This window comes from Callorhinchus milii, unplaced genomic scaffold (genome assembly GCF_018977255.1).
Source record: "Callorhinchus milii isolate IMCB2004 unplaced genomic scaffold, IMCB_Cmil_1.0 Scaffold17, whole genome shotgun sequence".
NCBI classification, from domain to species: Eukaryota; Metazoa; Chordata; class Chondrichthyes; order Chimaeriformes; family Callorhinchidae; genus Callorhinchus; species Callorhinchus milii.
In genome coordinates, this window is record NW_024704758.1 from 12,638,641 (window position 1) to 12,652,727 (window position 14,087).

Consider the following 14,087-nt stretch of genomic DNA (forward strand, 5'->3'; position numbering starts at 1 on the left):
TGTAAGCAAGATGCACCATGAATGGGCAGCCAACAAATACCTTCAAATTACTAAAGCTGAGGAAATCTACTAAGAAATACTACCATCACCAAATGAACATGTGACAATACATTTCTTTCAACTTTACACACAAGTGCAATTGAAATAGCTTTAAGAACAAATTACTCATGCTCTACTGCCTGGATATTAGCTCCCGCATTTGCTATCATTATCTCCTTTACTGAAATATAACAAAGGTCTATTTTGATTTGAAAGAAAAATCAATGACTGGAAAGAAGTCTCAATGTGTCTTCAAATAAGACATTTTTTTGGACCGGTCAGTAAAAGGAAGCCATATTCATCCATATTGAAGTAAATAACTAACTGACATGAACTCAAACAGAGAAAAACAGAGACTGCTATCTATGTTTGCAGTGCTTCATCTGCAGGTCGGATCACACAACACTGGGAGATGCCAGATCGACAAATAGAACGTCAAAAGTCACTTACCCAATCTAACAGTTCAGTGTCAAAGTGAACGACAGCCTTTGTTTCTCCAAATATTGTTTCAACGTCTCGTCCAAACTGCAAGTAGTGTTCAACACAAACCAATTTGCTGCACTGTAAATCATACCCCTTGTACCACTCACACATCAGCATAGGAATTCAGAAATCATCTGCTACATGGACTGTAGCATAAACTGCTCTGAACAAAGCACTTTCATTTATAGCTATTGTGTGCATTACTCACACTGACCAACCAATACCACGAACCTCACATTACAAAAGCCAGTCTATTCCACGATCCACAGCAAAACAGAAGCACAACGTGGTAGTTGCTTTTTGCTTTTCACTGATGTATGGCAGTTTTGCTTTGGGTGTGCAGATAGTGTTCATAGCACATAAAATGGTTTGTGAGTGGTATCACTAAAATCTACATACCACATTGGATCACTTTGGTTGCAAGCTTAGCTGCAACGGGCACAATTTATAAATATATATATATATATATATATAAAAAGAGAGTATCATCATATGGGTTCACTCTTACAGTATAATCACCAGAAGATATTTAGTAAATGTTTGCAGTGAAAACAAATTGCATTGAATCTTTTTAAGTAGGACCAACATTGACTAAGGTGTCAATAAAGGTTAGTCAGCATGCTGGCAGTGAAGCAGAGAGTAGTCAGAGATCTGTAGCCGAAACACTGATTGTCCAGCACCTCGGGACGTCCACTATACAAATGTAATTTTGTTATTGCTGTTACCTGTTGAAATTCCTATTTCCTTTCTTTATTTAAAAAAAGGGCACTTGCCAAGGCTAGGACCAACTCCGACAAGTGGACACTTTCTTTCTGTGCTCTAACAGCTTTCCAACTGAGTGAACTGTGGGTCTTGTTAAAACGACAAGCACTTTGCTGCTTAAGGAAAATTAATCACAAAGCTATTCCCTCCAAAATATTTAAACACACTGAGTTTCTGAAGGTCGGCTGCCATCCTTTACTACATTCGCATATTACAGTACTTCGTGGAGACTTGCAATCTATACAAAAATAACCTTGTATTAACATATCCTACCGTTTTATAATCCTCACTGGACCAAGTGTGCATTGAAAACCTGTGGTTTGAATTTATGGACATTTTTCATCCAGTTGCACCCAACTGGTGTTGCAGCTCACATGGGGCACCTGTAGTTTGCTGATGATTTATAAATGCTGTATACAGATCTGTAGCCAAGTATAGCTCAGGCCATGCTTTCTTCACAGTCCAGGAGTTCTTCCTCATGTGAACAGCATCCCACTCTTTCAAGTTACGTTCAACCATGCAAATGAGCCGAGGCTGAGTTAGCCTCTCAGCTCACTAACAGATGCACCTCCTTTGATCTTACACCCTTCTCGGCTAACCAAACTACACTGCAATCAGAACAAACACTCTTAATTTCCCCCAGGTTTACTGTAAACATTTCTGAAATTTACAGCTCAGTGTGGTACACGAACATACAAACCGAATTCTCAGAAGACTGAAAACAAGTCAATTTCCATCAAGTGCCAATTTAAATACATCAAAGAAGAGCATAATATTAGTCGTTTGAATGAAACAGCAAGAGTATCAAGCAATGAATTTTGTATTGCATTATCAAATGGTGCCTTGTCTATATTAATATGTGATTGACTTCTAAATCTCCAACCACAGTACCTACAAGGCAACAACTTTTAACCGTAAGTATCCAGTTGCCAACAACCTATGAGAGGGGACAGATACTATGAATATTCAATGGTCAAATAATTTACTTGCTACAGAAATAAAATTAACAGCTTAAAATATATATACATATTTTTAAAAATCGTATTTTTTTTACCATGTAACAACAAGTAAGGTTGTTGCACATAATAATTGTTAATAGGTTTAATGTTATCCCAATATAGGGATAATAAAAAGAAGTGTGAAGGATTAAATGCCTATATTTTTATGAGAAATATAGTATGGTCATTAAATTATGACTAAAGCTTTAGTGCATATTCGGTTAAATGCTGTGACACTGTACTATTAAAAATATCTTAGCTAAAACTCAATAGGCAGATTAATTGAAATCCGTGCAATCCCACAAGTTTCCCTCATTTCGCCACAAATATACAGTCGATTCACTTTACAGTACACTCTGTGAAGTGCTTTGAGACGTCTAGAAGACGTGAAAAGCGCTATATCAAATGCAAGGATTATTATTATTATTATTATTCCCTCATCATTTCATGAATAATGATTCAAACAATAAACTCTATATTCAAAATCTGTAAACTAACAGAAGTGCAATTGTGAGTTATTTCTGGATTGAGCGGCTAAGACACGCATGGTCACATGCAAAATGACTCAACTTTATATCCAGAGTCAAACAATGTTATCTTCCCTCATTGGTAATGAGAAAATTCCCTGCTCCTGATAGTTTACTCCTTGAAGTCTGACTACAACTGCACAGATATTCTTCTTTCCTTAAATCAGTTCTCTCATCCGTGCAACTGACCTGAGGGTCTATGTATCTTTGTATTCGACTAGAGGAAACGCATTAAACTGGATCAAATTTTGTTATGTTAACACTTTACAGCTTCAGATCACAACCAAGCTTTTTTCATGCTTTCACTTTCCTTAGAAGCTCATCGGTTACTCAGAAGCTAATCAGTTTCTCAGGAAACAAAAGCACTAATTATAGGGAGGAAACACAGCTCTGCATTCTTCACCTTGGTCACCTCCAGAGAGTCACATTTATACAGTTCATTATGCGATGTTGCTGTTGCTGACAGTGAAACCAGCTCAGTTGTTTCAAAAGATGCTTCTTGAGCGAATGAGTCCACCAGCAATCTCACATTTCAGACAGTCTCGAGAGCTGTATCTTCATAAAAACACATTTAGCTGAAGTGCTCACTCAGGATGTCTAATACTGTACGATGTTTATAGAATCTCAGTCGAGTTCATCTGTGTGCTGCGGTTATTGATGGAACCAATCTGGACTCACTCTCAACAGCAAGTTTTACAAACATGCAATAAGTCATTGGATGCAAGTGTTTCTGACTGAAATCCAGCAATTCTGGAAGGACAAAATTTATAAACTAAAAATGCAAAAGAAAGCTCAGTATATCTTTCAGTTACGTGTCAGTCCCAGAAGCAAAGTGTTGTTGTGGCTAAAATTAACTGGGTATTTAAGAGTAACTCAGATCCTTCCCCTGCATTAAATTTACACTAAAAGGGTCGGGTCACCATCCTAATATTGAGCCTACGCAATGCAAACACAGCATAGCTCCTGATACATTACCTAATCATTAAGGCTGAGCAAGGTACAGCAATCTGTTTTGATATACTAGACCATATGTCGGTGATCATTGACAGACAACTAACTACTCCTGACACAAAGCTGGACGTGCCCCTTTTTTAGGCAACTGATTTATGTTGGTTTCCAAGCAAATTGAACCACTTAACAAAACTTGAAAATTAACACTGTCATTGTAAAGTGTACACTCGCAGGAACACGTCTGTATTAAATAACATCAATATTCTGTTGTGAGGAGCCACAAGAGTGAGTTTTTCAATTACACCTGCAGCAGGTGCGACTGTGAAAGAAGTATAATAGTGTGATAAGTACAACTGTTAAGAAGGCCAAGCCTTCAAGCGATAAATGTTTCTACTTCAAGCAGGTGCAAAGCGAGCACAGATGGGTGCAGGGTACCTGTGAACCATAATTCTGTTTTACCCTCACGAGCAGTGCAGAGTGAAAGTATAAACCCTAACGATATTCAATTGGGTCACGTCTCAGTGGCCATTTTTGAGGGCAAATGCAGAGTAAGTGTGAGAAAAAAATGGGCACAAACCGGCAAAGTCAACTCTTGCTGCCATTTCATTTTCAAAAATATAATTTACCTTTCTGTGTCGTTCGTTCGCAGAGAGCTGACGAGGAGAGACGAGTAGGGACACGGTCCGGAATTTGCTTCTTTGACAGTTGGTTCCTGGACAAGATGTTTGTCAGCCCAGTGCAGGAATTACAGCACAATTGCATAGAGATTGGCATCACGACAAGTAAAATAAAACTCTGATAGGTGCTCTTTTCTCACTTCAACTTCACACCCAGTGCAAAGTTCACTTTTTGAACTGACTTTACTTGGCTATCATTCAATTTCCACTGGTAGAAAAGTGTAAGCTGGTCGGTGGCTCAGTTAGTAAACTGAGTGAAACCAAGAAATCGGTCAGGGGTTCCTCTTCTTGACTATTCTGCTCGCAAAGTGTGAAGGCCTGCTGATAAGCTTTGTTGTTTCTCACAATCGAACAGCCTGACAATGCTTAACAGCCTGAGCTCACATCCAGAATGGCCACTGGAAGAGTACTTCAACATGAGTCAGCAACTTAAGGCAAGTAGAAATTTGATGGGAGCTAAAACCCGAGCCCCCAAATAAAACCAAGAGGAAGCATTAGCTGGGATCAACTGATATCACCACAACAGCTGGCGGTCATTTCCTCAAGATGTACAACCACAATATCTGCTAATAGTGCAGGTTTTCAAAGGGTGTGTTTGGAATCTCCCGTCCCTCCACGAGCTTTCCATTGTTGGAGCTGTCACTTCAATTCCCCCAAATTGCACGTGTAACCTTCATCTTTTTCCTTCTTTAAGTGCCAATTTAAGTGCTGGGTTTCAGTTACTTTTGCTGGGATAATGTATAATTCCCCCATGCATGAGCCTGGATAGATTCCACAGAAGAAGAAATCCTGAGTTCATGTAATGGCAACGTCCTTTTAACCACTTCACCAGCAGGTCAATGATACAACCATGTTGGCTCCAGCCTCAACATAAATCTCGCAAAAGTTTATTTACATCACTGAATCTATATCACTGAAAAAAGGCCAAGGCACAGAAGTAACAGAGGAGCAATATTACATTACACAAAGATTCATTCTTCACTCCAGCTGGTCAAATACTTAAATAAGTTTGTCCCTGTAAACTATGGCAATTACATAAATTGTAGGAAAGACCTGAAACAACCATTGTATTCTTTTCGACAAAGCTGTGCTTAAAGGGTAATGCATTCAATGATTCAGCAGGTGGCGCATGTTATTATGTAAAGCATTACATGACATGAGATTGAGTTTTTTATTAACCAACGCCTACACTGCGACTTACAGCACCATAGCAGCATAGTTGGAATAACTACATTAATCCTGCAGCAAATACTGTAGGTCAACTGTTCGCATAATAAAACGCAACAAAGTCCAAGTCTTCGAGCACAAGGCAAAGTGCTGTCTTGTTTCATGCAACAAAAACTATCTTAATGCCATTTTATTGGCTGAAAAATCATTTCCAAATACAACTGGTTTCGAATTGAGGTCAATTGCATAGATTCCAAAGTTTTGGAATTCTCCCCGTTTAAGACCTATTTTGAGTTGGACACATGTGGGCAGTTAACAGAAAGGCATCTACAGGAATTTGGGGGCATTGAAGTGACAGCGCCAACAAGGGAAAGCTAATGGAGGAATTTGAGCTTTGAACCTGCAGAGTTTTGAATTAATTAATAGTGAAAGGGTTAATATTGGTAGAGAAATATTCAAATCTTACTTTGATACAAAATTGTACACCTCAGTATATCTTCTTATATTCTGGTTAAAAATATCAGGTACGATTTATTTTAAAACACTTTCATAAATACACTGCAGAAGAAAATCTTGCATTCTGAAAGGAGATTCAATGCAGGATAACTTTAACCAATCACAGAATCATCGGCTTTGAATCCCAATTGCCTCTGCTATTTCTTTACAGGTCACTACCATCGCTGTGTGAAGATGCAGCCATAAGTTAAGGATAGCAGCAATTACTCAAACATTTTTAATGTTTCACAGATCAAAGTCAGACCATTTCAAAGCTAATCTGCCAGAAATCTTTTGATAAGAATCACTGAAAACCACGGATTAAATTCTTGGGTTTCATTAGTGGTAAAGCTATCCTGATTGAAAACCATATTGGAAGATCGCAAGGAGGAGTTTGGATGAAGAGCTCCCTTCGGCCCTCATGATCTCATCCTTCAAGAATACTGTCTTCCCATCACTGCGGTTTCTTAAATTAATCCAGTGTCCTGACCTTCAACACCTTTTCTGCTAACCCTTCCTAGGTGTGAAAAAAATAATTGCAGTTTTGAAACAGTTTTTGGATTGGATATTCGTGTTACTTTCTCTTCTGATCATTATCCATCGACCTCTGCTGTAAAGTCCACATATCTAGATGCTGGGCTCAGCTGTGATGATCTCAGTGCCTCAGTCACTGTTTTAACCGTCGCTCACCTTAGCAAGAGTGGATAAAATGGGCAAATATTTTCACTATGCTTCTTTTTTTGGAACTACATCTTCAGATGACAAAGGAGTACTATATGTCAAAATGAGCAATAAGTGGAGGGGAAATAAAAAACAATCTCCAGTTTGGCATCAAAACCCAAATCAGCTCACTAACAAAATGGTAAAAAATAAGTTTTTTTTAAATAAAAATAAAACTAGCCGGATTTTGTTTTGGCGGACCGTTAGAAAAATTTAGATTTTTATTCTCCAGTGGTGAATTGCTATATTATGATGCAAACTCTGGCAAGGAACTCTGCAAGTTTCCTTAATCCACACAGAGCTTAATAATAATCCCTCCAAAACCAAAAACAATAATAAATTGGTCATTTTCAATCTACGACTGTTTGTGGGACATTGCTGTGCGCAATTGGCTGCCGCGTTCGCCCACAAATATACAGTCAATTCACTTTACAGTGTGTTCTGTGAAGCGCTTTGGGACGTCCTCCCGACGTGAAAAGCGCTATATCAAATGCAAGGATTATTATTATTATTATTATTATTAAGGAACAAGGATTGTTTCTTAATTGCATGATGGCTTGGGAACCTCTCTCATGTGTGCTACAGGTTCCCAATTTAATATAACTGCTGAAACCCGCTTTCTAAAGGAAGAGGTTTGCTGAAGATTCAAATGGTACAAGTTTCCCATTGAAGTGTAAAGTACAGCACAGTACCACTCGTATGTCTGGCCCAGTTACTGAATATTTTTGAGAGTTTTTCTCTCCAGCAAAGAACTTTTGTGGTGCACTGAAAGCCATCAAAGAAAACAGGGCACCCTGGAGAGGCAGCAGATTATCAATGCACTCGATGTGCTGCATGCGTTACATCACAAAGTGGTTCGAAACCCCTGCAATTCCTCACACAGTGAGCTGCCTGAGCTCAGCTGGCTCATTGGGAAATGTGCCAAGTGGAGCGAGTGAAGAACAAAGAGGAAGCCAGTGCACTCCACACACAGTGCTCACACTCTCCCTGTAGCCAGGTCAAAGCTGCACTGACTGTTAACGTCCTGGGAACAGGTTGCCATCACTTTCGCTCACGAATTAAGAATCTGAGAAGGCAATAAGAAGAAGAGGTCATGGACCCCTACCTATAAAACCACATGCACATTTTTAGAGAGAGGAGTAACCTACCGGACTGTGAATATAAAAAAATGTTGGCAAATTGGTGAAAGGAGAAACGAGAGATAATAAATATCATTAGAAAGTTTAATTGGTAAATGAACCAGGTTTTCAGGCCTCTGCTGTCGGACATTTTGGTGTATGATTGGATTTAGCGGCCAGAGCCCTGTAAATGATAGTTAGCATTCTCACATTATAATTCAGCAGCTGCTCAAAGATGCTTTACGCAATAAATAAACAGAGCCAAAGAACAGGATGCTTACAGCAAAGTGGCGAGAAGGATCTAAACATGCAACTGCTGGTGGTGGAGTGCACAAGCTGAGGCTCCAAGCCAAGGAATAAAACCAATTATTATTACTCTCGTTACTTCTAAACAGATAAAGCAGCTGTTCTGCATAACCTGACAATAAAACTGTAATTAGGTTATATTCAAATAACTGCTATCTGTTTGATTTGACTTTACAATCTGCTGAGAAAAATTGCTTATTAGTCCATGGATCCTTGTTGATGTAATTCTGAACAAAAGTCTTATTGGGCTTTTGTTAATCGTCATTGAGTTAACTTTTTGGAATTACAAGTGACATCTGGCACAAGGGCACAGGGCAAACTTTCCTCATGTTTTGCGGTCATTATGTGCAAGACATCACTGTGTTTGGATATAGAGAAGGAAGAGTAACCCAATTGTTGGAACAATATTACCATCACAGCATCATCAAGAGAGAATTGTTCATGTCTCCAGTGGATAATCTTGTGCTGCAATAGTGGAGTTTCTGCAATAGGCAGTTCCAGGATTGGGGTTAGGACAAGAGCTACTTGAAAGTTCCCTCATAAAGCAACACAAGACTTCCAATGAAACGTATTTTCAACAGCAAACCAACAATTGCGTGTGAACACAAGACAATCCATCAGTCAATCAAGGTGGATGTTTTGATATATGAATGGCATCAGTGATGCTTTTATATAAACTGATCAGGCAGCTGCTTCATTAACTTCATTAACATTGACACACGTCTAGCCACTGACAATTTGGTGATTGATAGGGATCCTGAGCCTATTTGTCACTCATTGAATATGTCTGAGCAAAATTGATCTTCAACTCTTGGGGTCTATATTCAACAGCGGATAATCCCTCCCTCCAATATTGCCTGAAGGTTACAAAACCAAATATGATCCTGCATCCACATAAGTAAGAGGGCAGAAGACATGAAGCGATTAAAAATAAATAATACTGGGTCTTCTAACGATATTCCTCTTTCTCTTGAATATATTTGAAGCAAACTCTACATACAAAGCATTTTGTAGCAGACCCGCAAACAGGTGGTCTGCTGTTTACAAGCAATGAATGTTCAGCAGTGCATTTGGCCCAATCACACTGAGCTGCAAACAGTGCTACAGGAGACACGAGCTGACCAGGTCACTGTTACTTCCACCGTCTTCAATTTGAAGTGTTGGGAGTTTCTCTCACTCTGCTGCAATGCTTAACGTGCGCAGATGATGTACAGCATTGTGCAATTGGGCAAATACCCCGCGAACATTTTAACAGCATGAGTTAAAATGGGCGCAGCCAGGATATTACAGATATTAACTTGCAATTCTGTACTCCCCAAGCAGACCAAATGTAATTAATTTTATTTTACCAGTGAAACTTTTCAAAGCAAAGTACTAGCAAAAACACAGAGGATCGGTTTTGCAGAATTATTATAGTAGTTGATAAAGGTCCTGTGTGCATGGGGCAATTTTGCATTTAATAAAGCATTCATAATTCTTTCAACATAAAATGAGTTTCCATGTTATTCGCTTCTGATAAAAGTAGCTTTAATATGGTGACCTTTATACTCGTCTCCCACAGCACATACTGTTTCTATTAATTATTTTACTCTCTTACAAAACTGACACTAAAGAAATGAACAATAACGATGATAAATAAAGGACTTTCCCAATCTGTAGGGTTAACTTGCACAAGACTGTATTGGAACATTTTTGTTAACCTGCAGCCCTGTATGATGAATATTTCCATGATACAGTTTGCAGCATTTTTTAATCTCCGCTCCACTTCAAATTCAGAAACTAAATACATACCAGTTTCATAGTGCTGTTATTCTGCTCCCAACACCACAGCATTGTGCTCATCATCTGTCTCCTGAAGTGCACCTGCTATAGCACATCGAATCCCAGACACTAATGAAAATGCCATTAAAAATCCAGGTTGCCCCACATTCAAAAAGCATCAGGTGAATGTAAATAAAGATCATGTCCCTTCCTCAGTTTCTGCAGTGCTGAGCAGAGAGTCATTTCCAACAGGAGTTTTGTTAACTGTACTGTGCTGAGCCACTAATAAGCACAGGCTCCTGCCTGCCAACCCAAACAATGTTGAGAGGAGCAGCGAACAGGCAGTTATTTGGTTGTTGGGCTTTAGGAGGGAAGTCAAGGCAGAAAACATTCCCCTCCCCCTCAGCAACCACAGAGGCTTTTAAGATTGGGTGTCCCGAGTTCATTGGGGCTGTCCTTTCTCTTTAGAGGATCTGGGCTTTGAAACAGATCAAGGAATCCAACTCACGGTTTCAATTACAGTAAAAGAGGGCTGGATACAAACAGCACATACTAAACAATACAGAGCGACCAGGATTGTTCCGAACTTGGCTTCAGAAAATAAGTCAGTGTTTTGAAAAGGGAACAAAGCCAATTTCTTTCACCAGAGTGCACAAGAATCCTGTTGCTGACATTCCAAATTAAGAAAACGTCAAACGAAATCGAGCAAGTTTGTCCCTCACATGCAAGCACCTCAATGTAAATAGTCACCCTGTTGAACAGTGGCCAGGCAGTGCTTAGTTTCAGCATTCAAAAGAGATCACAGCCTCTCCTTAATGATTTTCAGAGCGAGCTGATCGATGGGTCCTTCTGTTTGCAGGGAGAGCCTTAAAACTGAATGAATGTATTCCTGCGGAGAATACTCCATACAGCTTAGCACGGCAAGCAAAGGAGATATTTTAACGCCATTGTTAAAGTGCATTGTAAGGTTCACACCGACTGACAATGTCTTCAGTATGCAATGACAACTCTTCTCCCTTTCTTTTATTAACTGAGAATCCCTACGGTAGCGCTCCATGGATTGTAAAGTCACTTTCTGACAAAAAAAACCCCCACTGTGAACTCAGTTCAACAATGATGATAGGTACTGTGTGGAAGATTATTGCTCATCATTTCTGTGAATTCCATCGGAGTTATTCACCACCCAACAAAAGGCACGTGTACAATTATGTCCTCGTGGGATATCATTCCTCTACCACCACCAACCAGTCAGATGACAGACCCAAACTGCAAGGAAAATGAGAGGAAGCAGATGGCCGAATTGTATGAATGAATCTGAAGTACATAGTGATTGTTATCACAAAGACTGTTACCGGCAAACTGGCAGGACGTCCGTTCAGAAACAATCCATTGTTTTAATAGGAACACAGACGCATATGCTATACCCTGTGTCAGGGCAAACCAGTCAAATTTTTTTTAATCTGGTCTAATAACAAACCCAGCATTTTTAGTGAGAATTACCAGTGCAAAAATAAGTTTTAATCCCCCTGTATTTCAAAACTGTTCCGAGAACATAAGAAACCACAGATCAAGAAAAGGTTATTTAATCCATCTGTAGCTTTCATGCTTTCTCTTTTTAATGTGTTTTCAACATTCAACACTGCAGTTCTGCTGCAAACTGTATTATGTTCATTGGTGATCTCCAGGTGTTAAATAAATACTATCATTTGATATTGTGCATTATCACATCAAAAGTTCTCAAATCAACTCATACAACGAATTACCATTTGAAGTAGAGTCACTGTTGGAATCCAGGTAACATGGCTTGAGGATGCTTCGCTAAAACAACTTTTTTTTTCCTCCACTCGGTTCTCCTCCTCTATCTCTCTTTTCTTTCCTCCCAGCACATTTTTGCAGACAAGTCTTTACACTGAAGTCCTGCCTGTCTGTACTGGTGGATGTTAAAGATGTCATTGTTTGATGAAAATGGTGTCCAGGTCAACAAATCCCCGAACAATTGATCATTCACTTCATGGCTGTGGGTCTTTGTTCATACTAATAGCTACCATGGTGCCTGCAAATAGTAATTAAGACAGTAATCCATTATCTGCAAAGGGATTTTGACCTGTTAAGGTGTTAAAACATACAAGTTGCACTAATACCTTTAGCACAGCCTCCAGCAATGGTATTGTGTCATTGGTCAAACAGAACTCGACTTTTAAAGTCCATCAATGTTGGCAGTCAATCAATCAATGTCATTTCATGACAAATGAAAACTCCTCAACTTTTTATATTTAAAGGGAAAAAAATATTGATCAGGAACTAGATGAGTCAATGGAGAAGTCAAGAGGCAATTTAGTTATTTCACCCAGTCTATTATTGTCCAATTAATAAAATGGTTTCACATTCATTTTCATGTACCATTTACTTGTTGGCAATGTTCCCTGATATGACCACTGTTTAAATAGATTTACCAAACAAGTTGCACTCCATTGTCCAGGCATACATCAATCTGCTGTCTACACAACTTCAGATGGATATACCTAAATAAATCAATTCTAGAGATGGAAGAAGGAAATGACAATTAAACTTTTAATTAAACTATCAAGGTTTGGACCAGCTTGAGTCGTCAATGTAAAGTTGACAACAAAAGACACCGAAATCCATTGCATTCATGGTAAATGTTATCTTAGTGTTAAATTTGGGTTTTGTTACTTCACTCTACTCCTTAGCGCTCCCAAATTAGCTCTGTTTCCTTGCCATTTTCTTGGATCAGGGCTGCTTGTGCCGAGATGCTATCAGTGTCGCTCTGTGATTGAGCTGCCAGGAGGCACACTTACTTCACTGGTGCGTGAAGGCAATCTTATCCACTTTCCCTTCCTATTCGAGGTAACCCAGCTGAGACTGGCAACACACAGCGTTATCTTCAGTTCTTTTGATTGTTCTAAATTGGGAAATTCACTTCAGCATTAGCACTTTCTGCTGTAATTTTAGCATTGAGAAAAAAAGCTCCCTTTGCAAAAGTACATGTATTAATGTAAAGCCAGAGCAAACTATCACCAAACTAGTGTCAATCAGGACTCATCTGGATCGATTGCGAGACTGAGCTTGGGGCACAAGGACTGCATTCATGTGCACATTCAATCCATGAAAGTGAAGGGAATTGCAAATTGTGTGTTTGTCTGTCCGATTTACTTAATCTTCACTCTTTCTCTCAACACCATAGACTTCAGCCTTCCCCTGACTGCTTCAACCACCAAGGCCTTCCTTGTCAATATATATGTACACAAATATTTGTTCCAGCTATCCAAAAGATTTCATAAAAGATCTGTTATTTCTTGAATCAATTATTCTAGTTTAAATGGCCATAATTGTTAATAGGAGAAGTTGATTTCGAGACGGATTGTAATTATATGCCAAATCCTGAAGAGGTCATAACAAAGATACTTTTCAATACATTTCTGTGTTTTATAATGCCCCTTTTTTCTGCATGATTGATTTATCAGTCAACAAAAATCAACCGTTTACTCCCAAATGGAGAATACAGCCCATTCCATACAATTGATTGTAGCTGTATTTTGATCCTTTATCTAATCCTTCCAAAAATCCTTGGCCAGTGTGATCACAGTTGTCTACAACATTTAAGATCCTTCTCACATTATCTCGTGTTGAATATCTGCCCTACGTGAACTCTGCCCAGTCTCCAGGAATCAATGATAGAAATGTCCTTCATCCAGTTTGCTTAAACCTTGAAGAACGTACAGTGCCCACATTACACCCATTATTACAATGTTGTTTAGAAGTGGATGCGGAATAAAGGTCCAATTTAAAGAAACTGACTCAATCAGGCCAATCATATGAAAACACAGCTGGCTGAGTTTTCCTACATGTTTCATGTGAAACTCCACAGAGACAATTAGTTGCTCTGCTATTATTTTCATAACCACTTACAAAAGATTTGCATCAGGCACGCTATGTGTAATGGCAGAGGGTAGTTCGGTGAACTTTTGAAATAACTGTGAAGTGAGCAAATCTACTTGGGCCAAAACAGGCAGCCTGTGTGTCAGAAATCTGCGTTGAAGCTACAAGCTCTGCACCCATTTG

The 14,087-nt window shown here is 39.1% G+C and overlaps 1 protein-coding gene across 1 annotated transcript in view; it reads right to left on the reverse strand.

Annotated features, from left to right (window-relative positions):
* The window catches only part of nav2a (neuron navigator 2a), a 151,020-nt gene that overhangs the window by 119,420 nt on the left and 17,513 nt on the right, over window positions 1-14,087 (reverse strand). The window lies entirely within an intron of this gene.